This window comes from Galeopterus variegatus, unplaced genomic scaffold (assembly GCF_000696425.1).
Source record: "Galeopterus variegatus unplaced genomic scaffold, G_variegatus-3.0.2 Scaffold1213, whole genome shotgun sequence".
Taxonomy (NCBI): domain Eukaryota; kingdom Metazoa; phylum Chordata; class Mammalia; order Dermoptera; family Cynocephalidae; genus Galeopterus; species Galeopterus variegatus.
Window position 1 is genome coordinate 135,500 of NW_007727324.1, and position 16,189 is coordinate 151,688.

The following is a 16,189-nucleotide window of genomic DNA, read 5'->3' on the forward strand; positions in this document are numbered from 1 at the left end:
TTCCCACTAAAGAATTATAAAATTATTTTTTTCTAACATGCTTAGAGATTTGTTTTTATTATGTAGGTTTTTATTCATTTTTGATTAATTTTGTATGTACTATAAGATAGGACTCCACCTTTTAAAAAATGAATAGCCAATTATCCCAATATTTATGGAATAGTCTACTTTCCCCACTGATTTGATCTGCTGTTTCCGACCTGGGCTGGTTCACTCCTCCTTAGGCAACCTGGTGGTCCCCTGCTCCTGGAAAGTCACCATATAGATGCCAAACTTAGTGTAGATTCCCGATTTATCAGCACAGTGCACTACAGCCCAGAACTCCTGGGCTCAGGAGATCCTCTAGTCTCAGCCTCCCGAGTACCTGAGACAACAGGTGTGTGCCACCGCACCTGGCTCCCCACTGATTTGAAATGCCATTTTTTTTCATATACTTAATAATTTCAGTGATTGTATTTTGGACTTTTAATTCTATTCTAAAAAATAATTTGCAACAAGAGCATACTTTAGCTTTATAGTTTGTTTTATTATCTGAGAAAGTATGTACCCAAACCTTGCCATTGTTTCTCTTTATCAAAAATTTTCAGGCTAATGCTAACAATTAAGATTTATTAGTAAGAGAAAAAGTCAGCCATGTGGGGTATGTGTCTGTGCAGGGGACTATTAAGAATACTATTTATGAGACTTTTCACTTTGGATCATTCCTCACTATTTATATGTTCTTTAAAAAAAATGAATATACCTTTCTTTTATAATTAAAAACAGGATCTGTTTTTTCTCTTGAACACCCAAGCCTGTATGAGAGCATGTCATGTATGTGTGTTTCTCAATTGTGGTTCCACATTAGAAGTGCTTGGGGAGGTTTTAAGAAATATGAATGCCCAGAGACCTGCCCCCAGAGTTTGGATTTCATAGTCTGGCGAGGGTCTGGGCCATCAACATGTTTTAAAAGTTCCCCAGGTGATTCTAACATGCAACACAGCCGAGAACTGCTGCTGTAGATGATGTGACGCTTCACAGGGTTCCCACTGTGATGAGGTATTTTCAGAATATAATTACTTGGAAGTGCAATCCAAAGTAATCCATCACTTCTCTGTCAGGCTAAGTGCTAGCATGAGACTGAGTGCAAGCAAGTCCAAGGGGAGACACAGAAAAGAACTTTGCTCGAACATGTGTGAATCTGTGTTAGGCCTTTGATAGCAAGGTAGACTCATGAAGGCCTCCTCAACACAAAGGATTCTTGTAAACTAGTCATGACCATGAGAGATCCAGGAATCTCACGGAAAAGCAGGAAGAGCAAAACAGCCACACTTCTGGCACTCAGACTGTGATTGATACTAGAAGGTTCCAACAGAACTTCAGGCACCAGGGTTATTTTGAGACCTTTCCGTGGGAGGCTTTCAGACTTCTTTCATCCAGAGAGCTGTTTTATTAAAGCAAAATGGCTTTTGGAAGCCTGATACGGAAAACAGATCAAAGAAGAACTGTTCCGACCCACTAACTTCTCTTACCTAAAACCCATTTTTGAAGAAACCTGAGAAGTGGCCAGAAACCCAATATTGGTAACTCCCTCCCTCTCTGCTTGCTTTTGGGTGTCTTCTTCCGAAGCCTCTGCCCATCAGCTGACTGATTCTGCCTCTGTATTCCTGACACAGGGTCTGATTGGCTGTGCTGGCCCACATTGATCTGTCCCTGGTTAAGTGAGATTTTCCATACCAGGTGACTACATAGATAGAACGAATGGCTCATGGAGTCATGTGCCCACCACCGGTCAACTGGGCCAGAGAGGGGGTGGGGAGCAGAAGTAAGGTGCATGGAACTGCCTTGGGATTGAAAGGGGAGGGTGTAGGTGACTACTTTCCCTCAGAATGGGAGTGTGGATAGAACATGTACCTCGATTAACCTGTACATGCCAAGCACTAAGTCAGCTGTCAGTGAATGTTTAATTGGAGGGTAGATTTCAATGGGATGCAAAACTGCTTAAATTCAAGTAAATATGCTAAGGGAAACCTATCGGGAATACGTACAGGTCCCTGCACTTTGAACATCTCTAAAGGTCTTTTCTGGCTCTAAGAATCTAGGCTTTTTAAAGGTCTTATCAGCCTAGGAGGTCAGGAGAATGAAGTTCATTTTCCCTTGGATTGGATCTATGCCATGTGTAGTTACTGAGCACTTGAAGTATGGCTAGTTTACATGGACACATGATGTAAATGAAAATACACACTGGATTTTGAAGGCTTGGTATGAAAAAAAAATCTAACTTTTGCATCAGTAATTTTTAAATTTTTTTACTGAAACATAATTGATTATACATATTTGTGGGATTCAGATTTGAATATCAATACCTGTTTGCAATATGTGATGATCAAATTAGGATAATCAGTACATTCATTATTAAAAGACATAATCATTCTTTGTGTCCATTAACCAATTTCTCGCTAACATCCTCCCTTCCCCACCTCTAGTAACCACACATGTTAAAATACTGTTTTGACTACAGTGGATTAAATAAAATGTATTATTAAAATTAATTGCACCTGTATTACCTTTTTTTAATGTGTTATAGATTGAATGTTTTTGTTCCTGGAATTTCAATGCTGAAGTCCTAACTTTCAATGTGATGGTATTTACAGGTGGGGCCTTTGGGAGGTGATTGGGTTAGGATGAGGGAACAAGAGTGGGACCCTTATGTTGGGATTATTGCCCTTTTAAGAAGAGGAAGAGACTCCAGAGCTCTCTTGCTCTCTCTCCATTGTGCGAAGACATGGTACAACCCAGGAAGAGAGCCCTAACCAGGGAACAGAATCAGCTGGTACCTTGATCTAGGATTTCTCAGCCTCCAGAACTGTGAGAAATAAATGTCTGTTGTTTAAGCCACTCAGTCTATGGTATTTTGTTATTGTAGCCTGAGCTGACTAAGACATGCGGCTATTAGGCTAACATTCTCTGTGGCTAACATTCTCTTTCTAATGGACAGTGCTGGATTGGGTAGCACCTCTGATATCTTCCCCTGCTCAACATTTAAAAGTATATCTGTGGCTCACATTCTCTTTCTAATGGACAGTGCTGGATTGGGTAGCACCTCTGATATCTTCCCCTGCTCAGGAATGGCTCTAAAGATCTGTGTACAAACAGCCCTTTGCTGTAGGGCCCATATCAATATCCTATTCTTGGTTCATAATCAAAGCTGTGGAAGTTCATCTTATTCTGGCTCTTTGTCCTTTTGCCTGGTAGACTTCAGCCTAATTCATTTTCTCAAACAGCACCACTTAATCCTCTCCTGTGGTTTTCCAGTATCCACGCCCAGTTGGTATTGCTCGTGGCTCTGCCTCAGCAAGTCCTGACAGAGCTTTTCTCTGCCTCTTTGCCTCTGTTGCTCTTTCCTGACTAGTTTTTCCCTCCCTTTCTAGAACTGGCACACAGCAACAGTTTCTCATTTGCACTCTTACCCATTTTTTCACACGTCTTTTTTCCGGAGAAGTGTGTTCCAGCCAGCAGCCCTTCCTTTGAGATAAATGATTGCTTCCTAAATTCTCCTCATTGTTCATTCTGTTTCCCCACAGAATGAAATTTGCAGATGGGACTAAGCCACTTCCAGAAGTAGATCAATGTTAAGTGTTAATAACAATGATAATAAAAACAACTACTATAGTCATTCATTGAGATTTTATTACTGGCCAGAATCTCTACCAGGCACATTACAGACGTTTCTCATTTAATCCTTGTAATAACCAGACAAAGCATGTGCTATGATCCCCTATTATAGATGAGAAAAATTAGTACATACAACAGTATGTACTTTGCTCACAGATCACTGCCAGTAAATGGTGGATGTGGGATTAAATCCAAATCTGTCCCCAAAGTCTGTGCTCTTACCCACTACATTTATACTACCTCCCATATGCTATGTCACCTCCCAAGTTGGGCAACCAAGTTGGAAACTCAATGCTGCACAGAAAGTGATTTCTATAAGCAAATTTGATGAAATAATAACAATACCATGCACTTGTGTACTGTTTTGATAATTCTGCAGTTGACATCTGATTTTCACAAAACTCTGTTAAAGATTAAAGAACGAACTTTGAGTCCTATTTCATACACACACACACACACACACACAAAGGGCTCTGGGGACATTGAGTGACTTGTCCAGGGTCACTACATTAAGAAAAGGTTCTAAACCAAATGAGAACCCAGTTCTTTTGAAATATTTATTTTCCTTTTTCTTTATTTATCAGTGTGTACTTGGGCATTGGGCTGCTTGGATGGCAGGATTTAGTGACAAATCTTCTGTTATGACTGCTGATTTAACCTTGCATTGTGTGAGGAGTTTGCTGGTATAGATTCACTTGAGTTTTATAGCTGTAGGTATGTCAACCTCCTTCTTCCAACAAGCACTGTCTGAGCCTGCATCTGGCCAGGCACTGTGCTAACAGTGGGAATGGAAGGGTGTGAAAGATATGAAATTCTCCTGAGGAGACTACCTCCTAGGGTAGTCTTCCCCTTCTAATGGGGAAGACAATCATCTTGTAAAGAGAGTGTTATCATTCAATGGAAAAGCATTGTCCTGATGGAATACAAAAAATTCTGAGAAGCCCAAAGGGAGAAGGAAATAAGTCTGCCTTTGAAGGATTCATGGTGAAGGGACTTCCAAGTTTGGTCTCAGTGGACTGACTTTAGAAATAAAAAGCCTGAGTCACTGAGAGTTCTGCAAAGGACCTCATAATTTTTCAACTTCATTAGGTTTCCTACAATATGCTTGTTGCCGCAGCTTCTTAGAGAGTAGTAGCATAAATTATTTATTGAAATACCTAAAATATTAACATCAATAAATTCCACAGTAGCTTCACAAATACTCTGCCCAGTTGGATAAGCCAATTTGAAATAATGGTTTCTAAGTTGCTCAAACTTTCCAGTTCTACAAGACTTGAAAGAATTCTTGGAAACAAATAAGAAACTCAGAATAATCATCTCAACTCTCTAAATATCAGCCATTTCAGACAGAGTAGGACTCTATCCTTCTAGCATTTCACATCCTTTTATTCACGTAAAGAGGTATTTTATCTCACAGTGGTCTTCTCTTCCCCACAAGTGTTAAGATTCTTGTAGGCACCACTAAATTTTACCACTTCAATATTAACAGCCCAGATGTGTACTCTACTCTGCTATGTTTGTACTGTTTGGACCTAGAAGGAAAAGAACCTTCCAAGTTTAGAAATTGAAACTCGTCAGAGCCAAACCCTTGGGGCAGCCCAAGAGGAGACTGCTCTCCATTCTACTGTGGTCTATAAGGTCATCAATGACTGGGTTTTTTTGGATAGCTGATACTACACTAGACCTAGATCCTAGATAATGGATATCTTAGCTAGGTATTTCTGGCTGAGAAGGAAGATCCCATCATGTGTCCTCTTCCATCTCATGCTTCAGTGAACTGTTTGGTTTGTCTTCTGGATGTGACCAGATACATTTACACCCACTCCTTGTAACTGAGATGGAATGTTCCTTCTGATTCCTGACTCACTGAAAAAGAAAGTCCAGATCGGTAAGGCTTGGAGAACATCAGCACTGGGGTAAAATCTTGATAGCCCTGGAAGGGCATCTTACCTTCAAGCAAACTTTGGAGGATGGAGCAAGGGGCAGGAGGTCCTCGAAGAGCTCAGCAGCACTGAGGATTGTCGGTGAACATCTGTATTTTGTCAAGAATCTAAAAATCAAGTGCTTGTCAGAGGTGTTCACAAATGTAATGGGCTACCTGGGGAGGAAGTGAGCTTCTTATCGCTGGTGGTATTTAAGTATAGGCTGAATAGGCATATACTGGGGGAGTCATGCATAAGGCAAGGATTGGACCAAGGACCCCAAGATCCCTTCAAACTTCCAGATTCTACTATTTGAAGATACTTGGTTTACCCTGTGTATGCCTCTAAGCTTGCACTTAGCACATTGTTCTGTAATGACAGCTCCAGATATGTGTCTCGCCCACAAGTTTGAAAACTCCTTGAAGGATAAAGCATATTTAGCATTTTCTATCCCACACATTGATCACAGTGACTAGTACATAGGAGACACCAAGTAAATATTTGTCAAATGAATGAAAGAATTCATTTTGTACATCAATATATAGACATTTATGTATATTTTGATTTATAATAAAAGTTATCATCAAGTAGACTTACTTGCTATGATGGTTTTCATATTCCTTAAAACCAGTGATTGCTTGAATATCTAAATGATGGGATATGACACTCGATTTCCCCATCATCACACTTCTAGTTAATTAATTTCTTCTGTACAGATGGAGCCATATAATGGCAGTTATGGCAGAGTCAAAGTAAGAGCAGAGTCTTTCTGAATTTGTATTCCTACATCAAGCCCTCAGTGCCAGAAATGGCCCTGAAAGTGGGGTTAGAGGTCCAGGTGTGACACGGCTGCATTAGGTGGGCAGGTGTCTCCTGTGGGTAATCAGGAGTATAGTTTCTTCCCAAGCTGGAGTAGGGAGGCAGGTGTGTGAGGGGCAGGGACTCTAGTGGCATGCTGAGCAGAGGGGCAGGTATGCAAGCTGAAGGGGGGGGGAATATGGTGGGGGATTTCAGTGAGTTATACTGGATGAGGAGGTCAGAATGAGACCAGGGAGAAGAGGCAGATAGGATACAGTTTAGGGGCGAAGAAATTACCAAAGAAATAGAGGAGGTGGGTGAGGATGCAAACAGTACTTTTCAAAAGGACATGTTAAGCTGAGATATGCTTGAGCCAAACACCACCATTCATTCATATATTTATTAATTAAACATATCTGTATTGAGTGCTTACTTTGTGGCAGGCACTGTGCAAATGCTAAGGATGAAAGGGAAATAAGGTAGGGTCTCTGCTCTCAAGTGCATAAACTGTGAAGCAAACTCTACAGATGTATTAACAGACAATTACAATACAGTGTGGCAAATGCTATAACAAGGTAAGCACAGGGAGCTTGTGGGAATCTCTTGGGACACATAGACAAGTCTAAGATGAGATGTGAAGGATAGGTTGTAGTTAGCAAGGTGAAGAAGGTGGGCCAGGAGAACAGTCTTGCTAAGTCTCTAGGAATGGCTGAATACACAAAAGAACAAAAAGAGGAGCTTATTCAGGGGGTTGCAATAGTTGTGATGGTTGTGCCTCACATGCCATGTTAATTAGTTGAGACTTTCTCCAGGGAACAATGAATCACTGGAGTATTTTAATCAGAGAGTGACATGATCAGATTTGCACTTTAACGATGGTTGTGCCTCACATGCCATGTTAATTAGTTGAGACTTTCTCCGGGGAACAATGAATCACTGGAGTATTTTAATCAGAGAGTGACATGATCAGATTTGCACTTTAAAAATACTACTACTACTAAAGTATAGAGAATAGGTTGGAGGAAAGGAAGAACAGAGACCCATCAAAATTGTTGGAGTATTTCAGGGAGAGATGACGGGGCTCCACTAGGGCTGAGGCAATGAAAACAGAAGCAGATGGATTCTTGCAACATCTGGAAGTTAGAATGGACATAGCTTGGTGATCAACTGGTTGTGAGATGTAATCAATCAAACAAGGATGTCCAGGTTTCCGGCTTGGGCAGCTGGGTGCATGGCTCTCTCTAGAGGAGGACCTATAAGAGAGGAGTATTTGTTAGTTTCAGGAGAGTTCTGGTCTGGGGGAGCCAGAGAGCTAAACCTCCTTAAGTCCAGAGGTCCATTCTGCCGGCCTGTCTCACGCCACTCTATCAGGGAAAACAGGTCCCTTTGGGCTCTTAATGAGACCAAATACCTGGCTAGGGTCCTCACCCATACTGGTCATTATCATTTATTTGTCCACTCAGCCAACCAATATTTGTTAAATGCTAATTATGCATTCATAGTATCCCAGTATTCCAAAGACCCCACTGTCCATCTATGCAGGCGGCTTAATTCTAAAAAAGTGATTCACAAAGTCAGAATCACCACTGTAAGCTTTCAACAGTCTTTCCCACTCATCCCACCCCACCTTATCAAGTGTATTATAGTTTGAGCTGTCATATGCTGCTTTAGAGGAACATGCTTCCTCACTTCCTGTTCCCATAGTTTCATTCATTTTTGTTTTCATTAAATTCCCGTGGTTGCATTACATTTTAGTTTCTTCTTCATGGGACTTTTAGTCTTTGATAAGGTTTTGACTTGGATAGAGGTTAAATGTATTATAGAAAACTTTGAATAAGTTGTTTTACAGGCCAGATGTCTAGAAACTATTTTTTAGGCTCCAGAGTTTCACGAGCAATTCTGGGGCTCCTTGTGACTCAAGGGATGGTGTTAGAGTTTCAGTAACAGATGTGATTGATCAAAGTCTTCCTCGAGATACTTGTGTTCGATGCAATTTCATTTCACATTAAAAGCCTGGTTTTCTGAAGCTGAGGTGTGAAATTCAAGCATCAGAGAAACCAGCAGGGTTTGCAGGTTGAAGTTGATAAAACACTCGCTGTGAACCTATGTAGTTCAGATTAATAAAATAAAATGTGTGGATGTGAGAGACCAACTTTACAAATTCAGAAAATACCATCTTGCAAGTCTATTTCCTGGGGGTCAGGGGGAACTTAGATCCTTGGGCCAAGAGAAACAGGGAATGTACTTTGAAACCACTCTCCGATTAATCAGTAAAGCCTATTTTTTCAACAAATAGAATCTCATTTACTTCTCAAAAATACTGTAAAGATTAGTGAAGTGATTTTGAATTACTGGTCAGTTGTAAATAAATGTTGCTTTTTAAGGATGCGGTATTACTGTTACTGTTATTTAGTAATCAGTGAAGATACAAATGTTACATATTTAGTTCAGTTGATTAAATGATGATACCAGTGTGATCATGGCCCAGGATTGGATTTCTACTCCAGACGCGCTTTTAGTTTTGCACAGAGAACGCGTCTTGTTCAATAGTAGACTACCTCTAGACCCAAGCAGCCACCTCTCCTGTATGGAAGCTGATGCCTCAGTTGGCTAATGGATAAATAATACAGCTTCTTCAGTCTACTAACATGGGTGGATAGGCTGCCTTTGTGTGTAAAAGCATGGTATTATAGGCTGCGAGCCTTGGAAGCCTGAGCAGGCCTATGACAACACTTAGTCCTAATTCCTTCACTTGAAGTTGAGGAAATTCAGGCTAGAGAGAGCAAGTGGTTTGCCCAAAGTCACCCAGTTAGTGCCAGATTCAGGGCTAAAAGCTGGATTTATTGGTAAGTCCAGTGTTCTCACTATTGCATTGTGTGATATCCAATCTGTTGTAATTGCCTTCTAAAACTTTTGGGTGCTTGCATTAAACATAAATCCTTAATGAGCCAGTACCTAATAAAGTACACTACAATCCTTGGTACTTTGTGGTATTTTGTTAGAGATTTTTGTTTGTTTTTTGGTGCAACTCCCGTGAGTACCACACTTTTCTAGGCAGACAATCAAAAAGCAACAAGTTGATCTGACTTGACTGCAATCTGCAATCTGGCAGGCAGTGCAGGAACCTGTAGGGCAAATTTGAACAGCATTCTGGAGACCAAATCAAGCCAGCTGGTTTGATACAGCACATGATAATTGGTGCCCATCCTCATTAGGCTGGCAGGATTTCTGCTATGGTGGATGTCCCACTTGCTGCACTCACAGGTGTGGTGAATCAGTCACGTTCAATTATTCGACCACTTTCATTTGAGGACCTGTTCCATGCAGAGTGTTATTAAGATCTCTTTGTAATATGGGCAAAAGTTTGGCCATGAGTTGCAATCAGCTCATGTATGTAGAGATTCTCCAGGCTGGACTTCTCAGAGGCAGCCAGTGGAGTGGAATAAATTTTTTATGAAAGCCCAGAGCTCTTGTGACATGTGCCTTTCTATCATGGTTTTCAAGAGGAAATGGAAAACTGGTCTCTATGGTCCATCCTGTCTCTGGGATTTTCCTTTAAAAAATATTTATTGCATACATTTTTTAGATTGCAAAAGCAATACATGTTTATTGTGGAAATTTCAGAAAATTACAAAGAAAAAGTACTCATAATTCCAATATAATGATACCTACTTCCAAATTTTTAGTTCAAAGTTTTCCGGTCTGTTTTTAGGCATATATAAGTTTAAGAAAATATACTTTTTGAAGAAAATGTGTGAAATTGATTCCACTGTATCCTGCTCTGAAATTCTAGGAGTCTATAAAACATGTAGAACTAAATAGTAAATTCCTTGCCCAAAGCCTGGCACATGGTAGTTGCTCCATAAATGTTTGTTAACTGAATGGAGAGGGAAACCTGGTTTGTGGGCTAGAGCAACCTCACACGCAGGCCATACCCAAATCTTAACAACAAGCTTTACTTGCCAAAGGGATGTAATGAACTGGAAACTGACTACTCTCCTTCAAGAAAGTTTTGTTTTCCAAGAGAGCATCAATAGTAATTCACATCCCTTTTTTGTGCTCATTATGCATTTCAGGAGCTTTTTATTTGATTTGAGAGCTGCACATACAAGGGACTTACTGGAAGCATGGACCTCTGTGAAAACTGGACTTTGGAGGAAGGAACCTGGTTGTCCCATGCTGGAATTCATCATTTTGCCAACACCAGAGCGGGTATGGCCACTTTTGATGTCCCTGCTACACATACTACTCTTCAACTCTGGCACCTCATTTTGCCAGCCCTGCTGTGCTCAGTATGTGCCCAGTGCTGTTTTTCTTTTCAAGAGCAGCCACATGGAGAGGAGAGGTCATAGACTTTGAAGTTAGACAGACCTGGGCTCAGATCCTGGAGCTACTACTTATAAGCTATGTGGCCTTGAGAAAATCTACCATTTCCTGGGCTCTCACATGAGAACAAGAATGCCTACATTGCAGGGTTGTGATAAAGACCATCAGTCATGTAAACTGTCATTTACTGAGCCTTTGCCCTAGCCAGGTGGAAAGTTAAATATCTAACATGTGTTAAGCACTGTATTCCTGTTTTGCTCATCTCCTCTCCTCTCCACAACCCTGTAAGCATTCAAGTTGAGGATAAAGCAACCAGTCTAAACAGTGCAGATCAGCGCCCCTTCCCTTCCTTTTCTTTGTCCAATCATATGATTAGTGCAACTCAGCATTAAGTGAGGGGGATGTCATTACTTTCCTGGAGTGCAGCATACAAATGTAAGAACATAACCTGACACAGAGCTGTGGTTCTCTGTTGGGTCTAAGAGTCCACCCCCTCCCCCATCCCCAAAATTTGATGGAGATCTGTTTTGGTGGTAAGAGCCATTTTATGGATGGGGTGATCAAAGGCTGCTGAGGTTAATGCACATGACGTTTTTAGTGAGGATATACCTCCCATCTGTTTGTTGTTTATTCATTCATTCATTCGACAACTATTATTGAGCATCTATTATATCCCAAGGATGGGGAGTACAAGAGAGAGACCAAGATAGAGATCACCAGACTACACTCTCTGATGTGCCCCATCTGTAAAATAGGTTCACTTATACAGCAACAAACACAGGGTTTCTGCATTGCACCAGGACACATCTTCCAACCAAGACAACCACACACAATGGGAGATTCTCCAAAGGGAATATTGGATGCTTTGGGAAAGGAAATTTAGGTGTAATCCACTCCCAAATCAACAACTATTTGCTCCTGTGCCCTGTTACACTGTCACTCTAGTCTCTTTTTAGAAGTTCTTAAGCCAATATCTTCTCACAGCCTGTGGATTAAAGGGGAGCCTCCTGAGCTCAACACACAACCCTTCCTGCTCTGACCTCTGCCTGCCTCTGTAGACTCATCGCCTGCTGCCCATCACTAATAACAACCCCACTCCCTCTTGTTGTATTGACCTCCTCTGGATCCTTGAATATATCATACTGTCACATACCTGTGAGCCTTTGCCACAGCTGATGTTACCATCTGCCTTCTACTGGGCCAGTTCCTAGTCATCTTTGAAGCTTCAGCTTAAGTCATCTGTTCTGGATCTCTTCCTGCTGCTGTACCTACCCACCCCCAGCCTGGTGTGAATGACAGGCCATCCTCAGAGCTGTCACAGCATCTACAGATTCCTGTGTTACAGCACTTACCACACTGTATTGTGATTGTCTATGTCCTGAACAGCCTGGGAGCTTCTTGAGGCAGATGTCATATTTCATGATTCACCCTTGCAGCCCTTCTACTGTAGCATGGAAAATATTTAGGTATATTTGATAGCTGGCTAGGTGGGTGGCTGGATGAATGAATGAATTATGGGTAGGACCACATCCTCTGCATATCTCTCTTTTCACTGAGAGCGGTTTTTGGCTGTGGCAGCCCACCTGGTTGTACAACCACTCCTGGTACTGTCACATCACCTTATCTTGCTTTCAGCACACCTATAGCATTTCATTTAATGACCTCGGGCTTGCTCACCAAAGCCTGGAGGCAGAAGAGAGAAAGGAAGTGGGTGTGGTTTGCCCACTGGTGCTTCTGTAACCTGGGTAATAGAGTCATCCATCATAGAATTTTAGCACTGAAAGAAACCTTAGGAATCACTGCAACAAAGGGGTGGCTAAGAACTACTTATTGTAACAAGCTCCAAGCACTACCACATCCCTCTGTGAGCTCATCATGTCATAAATCTGCAATCTTTGGGGAAAGCTGGCCAATAGGTAGGAGAACAAGACCTGTGTCTGGATCTGTCTAATGGGGAGGCACTGCTCTTGGGTAAGTGATGAGCTTGTGGGGCTGATGGAGGAGCTTGGTTCTGGTATCTGGTCCCAGTTCACGTAATCAGTCTGTAATGATAGAGGCATCCAGGACCAAGTATGGCAGTGTTGCAGTATATGGATCCAAGCACAGTGACAAAGAATTGATGTAGCCGAAATTTGAAAATCCTCGTGAGCACCTGGTATTAGAGTGGTTCTCAGAGGCCTGGGCTGGGATGCAGGAAAGGTGCAGATCCTGAGAGGACTGAGTAGGTTGCCCAAATGGAAACCTGGTAAAGTCTTGAAGCGGGAGGAGGAAACTCACACACAAAAACACAGTGTGCTAACATTGCTGTGCCAGAGCTAAGTCAGAGTTGGACTAATTACAGAAAAAAATTGTTTGAGTTATTTATTAGATGTATACTATTGACAGAATTAATCTAAATCTTTTTTGGGTATAGATACAGACTATCTCAATTAATTCTCATAGCAACTTTATTCTCATTTTATGGATGAGGAGACTGAGCCTGCAGAGACTGGGAAACTTGTGCAATGCCATTCAGCTCGTAAATGACAGAATTGAGAATTGAACCTAGGTCTGCTCTTCCTGCCACCACAGGTCCCTATCTGCCTTCACAACTTAAGGCTCTGGTGGTCCAGTTACAAATTTTTATTCCTGGTTATTCAATTGTCACAGCAGAAAAGAAAACTAGCTCTGAGCAGGGCCAGAAAATACACAGTGCTGTCATACACGTGGATTATTGTCCAAGCCCACAGCAGGCTCTCCTGCAGTGTCCTCAGCTAATGCACTGCCAATGCTGTGACCCATGCTTCTGAGCATCTTTCCTCCACACCCCATTTCCCTATACTACCTCTCCCCACCACTAGCTAGTCCCAGGTGCTTTATCTCTGAGGTCCAATGTGGGCTAGTGGGGTTTGCATTTCTAGTGAAGTACGAGGGAAAGTCCTGAAAGTGTCCAGACCTCGGGATTTTGTTCTTGGCTTCATGGAGTCCTCAGAGAATTGCATTATCTGCCAGGGAGGCTCAGTCATCCTGCTGAGTCATAGGCCTTGTGGCAGTCCACACAACATCTGCTCTTGTGTTATCTTCGGAGCATCTCTGGGCTGCCATTAGGGTGGAACAGGCTCCAGGAAGTTGGCTGGGGAGAACCCAGGATGTGTGGGGGTGATAAGGAGTTTCTGAAGGAAAGTCCCTCTGCCACTCCTGCTTCCCACACTCTTAAAAATACCCTCCAGGACCTGGGCCAGTGGGTTTTCAAGCTTATTTTAAAGACCGGGAGCACATTTTCCAAATGAAATTGTCTGCAGTTCCTGACATATAAACAGAAGGGAGACAGTGTTTGGCCAGAGTCCTGTTTCTGATTGTTGCATTACAAGTTGATGTGGTTGTTCCTTTGATTTGCCAGCTGCCACATCATATGTGTGGGGATTTGGTACAGGTGGGGAGGCCCTTCACAGCTAATCCATAAAACATTTCTTCTTCCTGTTGTAGATAGATGTGCTCACTCAGCTGTTTGGGAATCCTGCTGTCCCAGGGGACTCAACCTGCTTAAGCTCCTCATTAGGGGAGAGGCAGGATGTCTGGGAAACATAACCTGGCAGTATGGGCCAGGTGCCTCACAGAGATTCAGTGGTACTGTTCCCATTATGGTTATAAAAACAGGAAGGAGTAGATTTCCCTTCTGGTGACTCTCAGGGTCAGGGAGAGTTTTAACATTGGTCAGGAAGAAAGGAAGCAACTTTTTGAGAGCAGTCTGTGTGCCAAGCACTGCCATGTATGTTATTTCATTTTATTCAGTCCCTCATTGAAATCTTGTGAAGTAGTTGTTCTTATCTCCATTTTGCAGATGAGGAAACCGAGTCTTGGAAAAGCAAGCTATCTAAGCCAAGCTCATACAGCAAATAGCAGCAGAGCTCACATTTAAACTCAAGTTTTTATTCTCTGGAGCTGTGTTCTGTCCATTTCACTTCTCTGTCAGTTTCAAAGGGCAACGTTATTCTGCATCTCCATCTTTTTGTGAAGTTTTATCCTTTATGTCTATTTTACTTGCATATAGTGTGGTTTAAAAAATCCAAATATAACGGAATCTGTTATTCATGATCTCCCTGTTGGCATTTGTTTCAATAAGTCTTGTAAAGTCCATCATTTGTTCCAGCCCTTTCATTTGACAGAGGTGAGCACAGTCAAGGCAGGATTGGAGATTTATCTAAGACTAGCAGCAGAGTTAGGGCTAGAACCCTGGCCCCGGCCTCTCCCCTAACCCCTACACTATGCTGACTGCTAAGGCAATAGCTTCTTGAAAAGCACAATTTGATGTGAAAGAAGAGAGGCCCCTGTGCAGTCCAAGAAGACTCTTTGTAGCTCAGAAAGAAGCAATTCCCTCTCAAGCCTTTGTCCAGGATGCTGGCATGGAAAATATAAGATAGGGTGGTCTCTGCATTTCAGCAGAAACTCATTCATTCTATGGATTTTGTTTCCTAATAGTTCAGTCATAGATTTAAATTGCGGCAAATGTGTTTGTTTTTAATCGTAATACAGGGTATTTTGTCTGATTTCACTCAACAGATCTAACTGAGTGTGTGTTGGAAGTTTATGATTTTCCTCTGCAGGGACCTTTTTCTGTGTGTATTTCTGGAATCGTGCTTTATTCTGATTCATGTCCGCATACACCTTCTAGTAGCTTCTTGGCTCAGCCACACTTTATTTCCTTTGATGTGATGTCGAGTGAGGATTCTTTTAAGTCTTCATCTCTGTACGACACTTGGTAACAGAAATCCAGGGGGGCTGGGTGGATCCAATTTGTTTATATATCTCACAAAACACCTTGCTTTCGTTAATATTTCCTGCATTGGTATTTGGATTTTTTAAAGAATATATTTAACATTTTTACCAGAATGAATCCTTGGCTTCTTGTCAGACTTAATATCATATCATCTCTTGGGTTGTATTGTTTCTGCTGAAGTTAATGATTTTTTTCAGGTGAGATATAGTTAACTATTCTTATGGAGACCACTTCTTTCTTCTGGAAGTTATAAAACACTTAAAGCAGTTATCTGAGGCTTGATTCTCATTTAAGGGAAATGAAGGAACTGTGTTTTCTTTCTCCCTTTCATTAGGATTATAAAGAAGTGGGGTTGTGCTAAAAGGAAAGAATATTCAACCCTAAGAGAAGGAGAAATGTCCTTTGGGCCAATTCAGCCTGGAAGTTCACACTGCAACCAATTAATTGCAAATTTCTTTTTGATAAAACCTTACTGGTGGGCATATATTTGTCCTCAGTGTCATCTGTTAGCTTGTCCTAAGAGTTGCAGATAAGAGACAAGGATAGCTGTACAGAATCATGCTGTGCTCAGGCAGTCACGGCTCCTCTTCCCTCCTAAATCAGTGCTACCCATGCTCCCCAGGGAGAAGAGGGGAGAAGGGGCACTGTTTCTTCACTCTGCTCTGCTGCTAGCAGAGGGCCTCCAGGAGACAGAGGCTACCTGCAGAGAAGATGAGCAAAGGGCAGTGCCAGG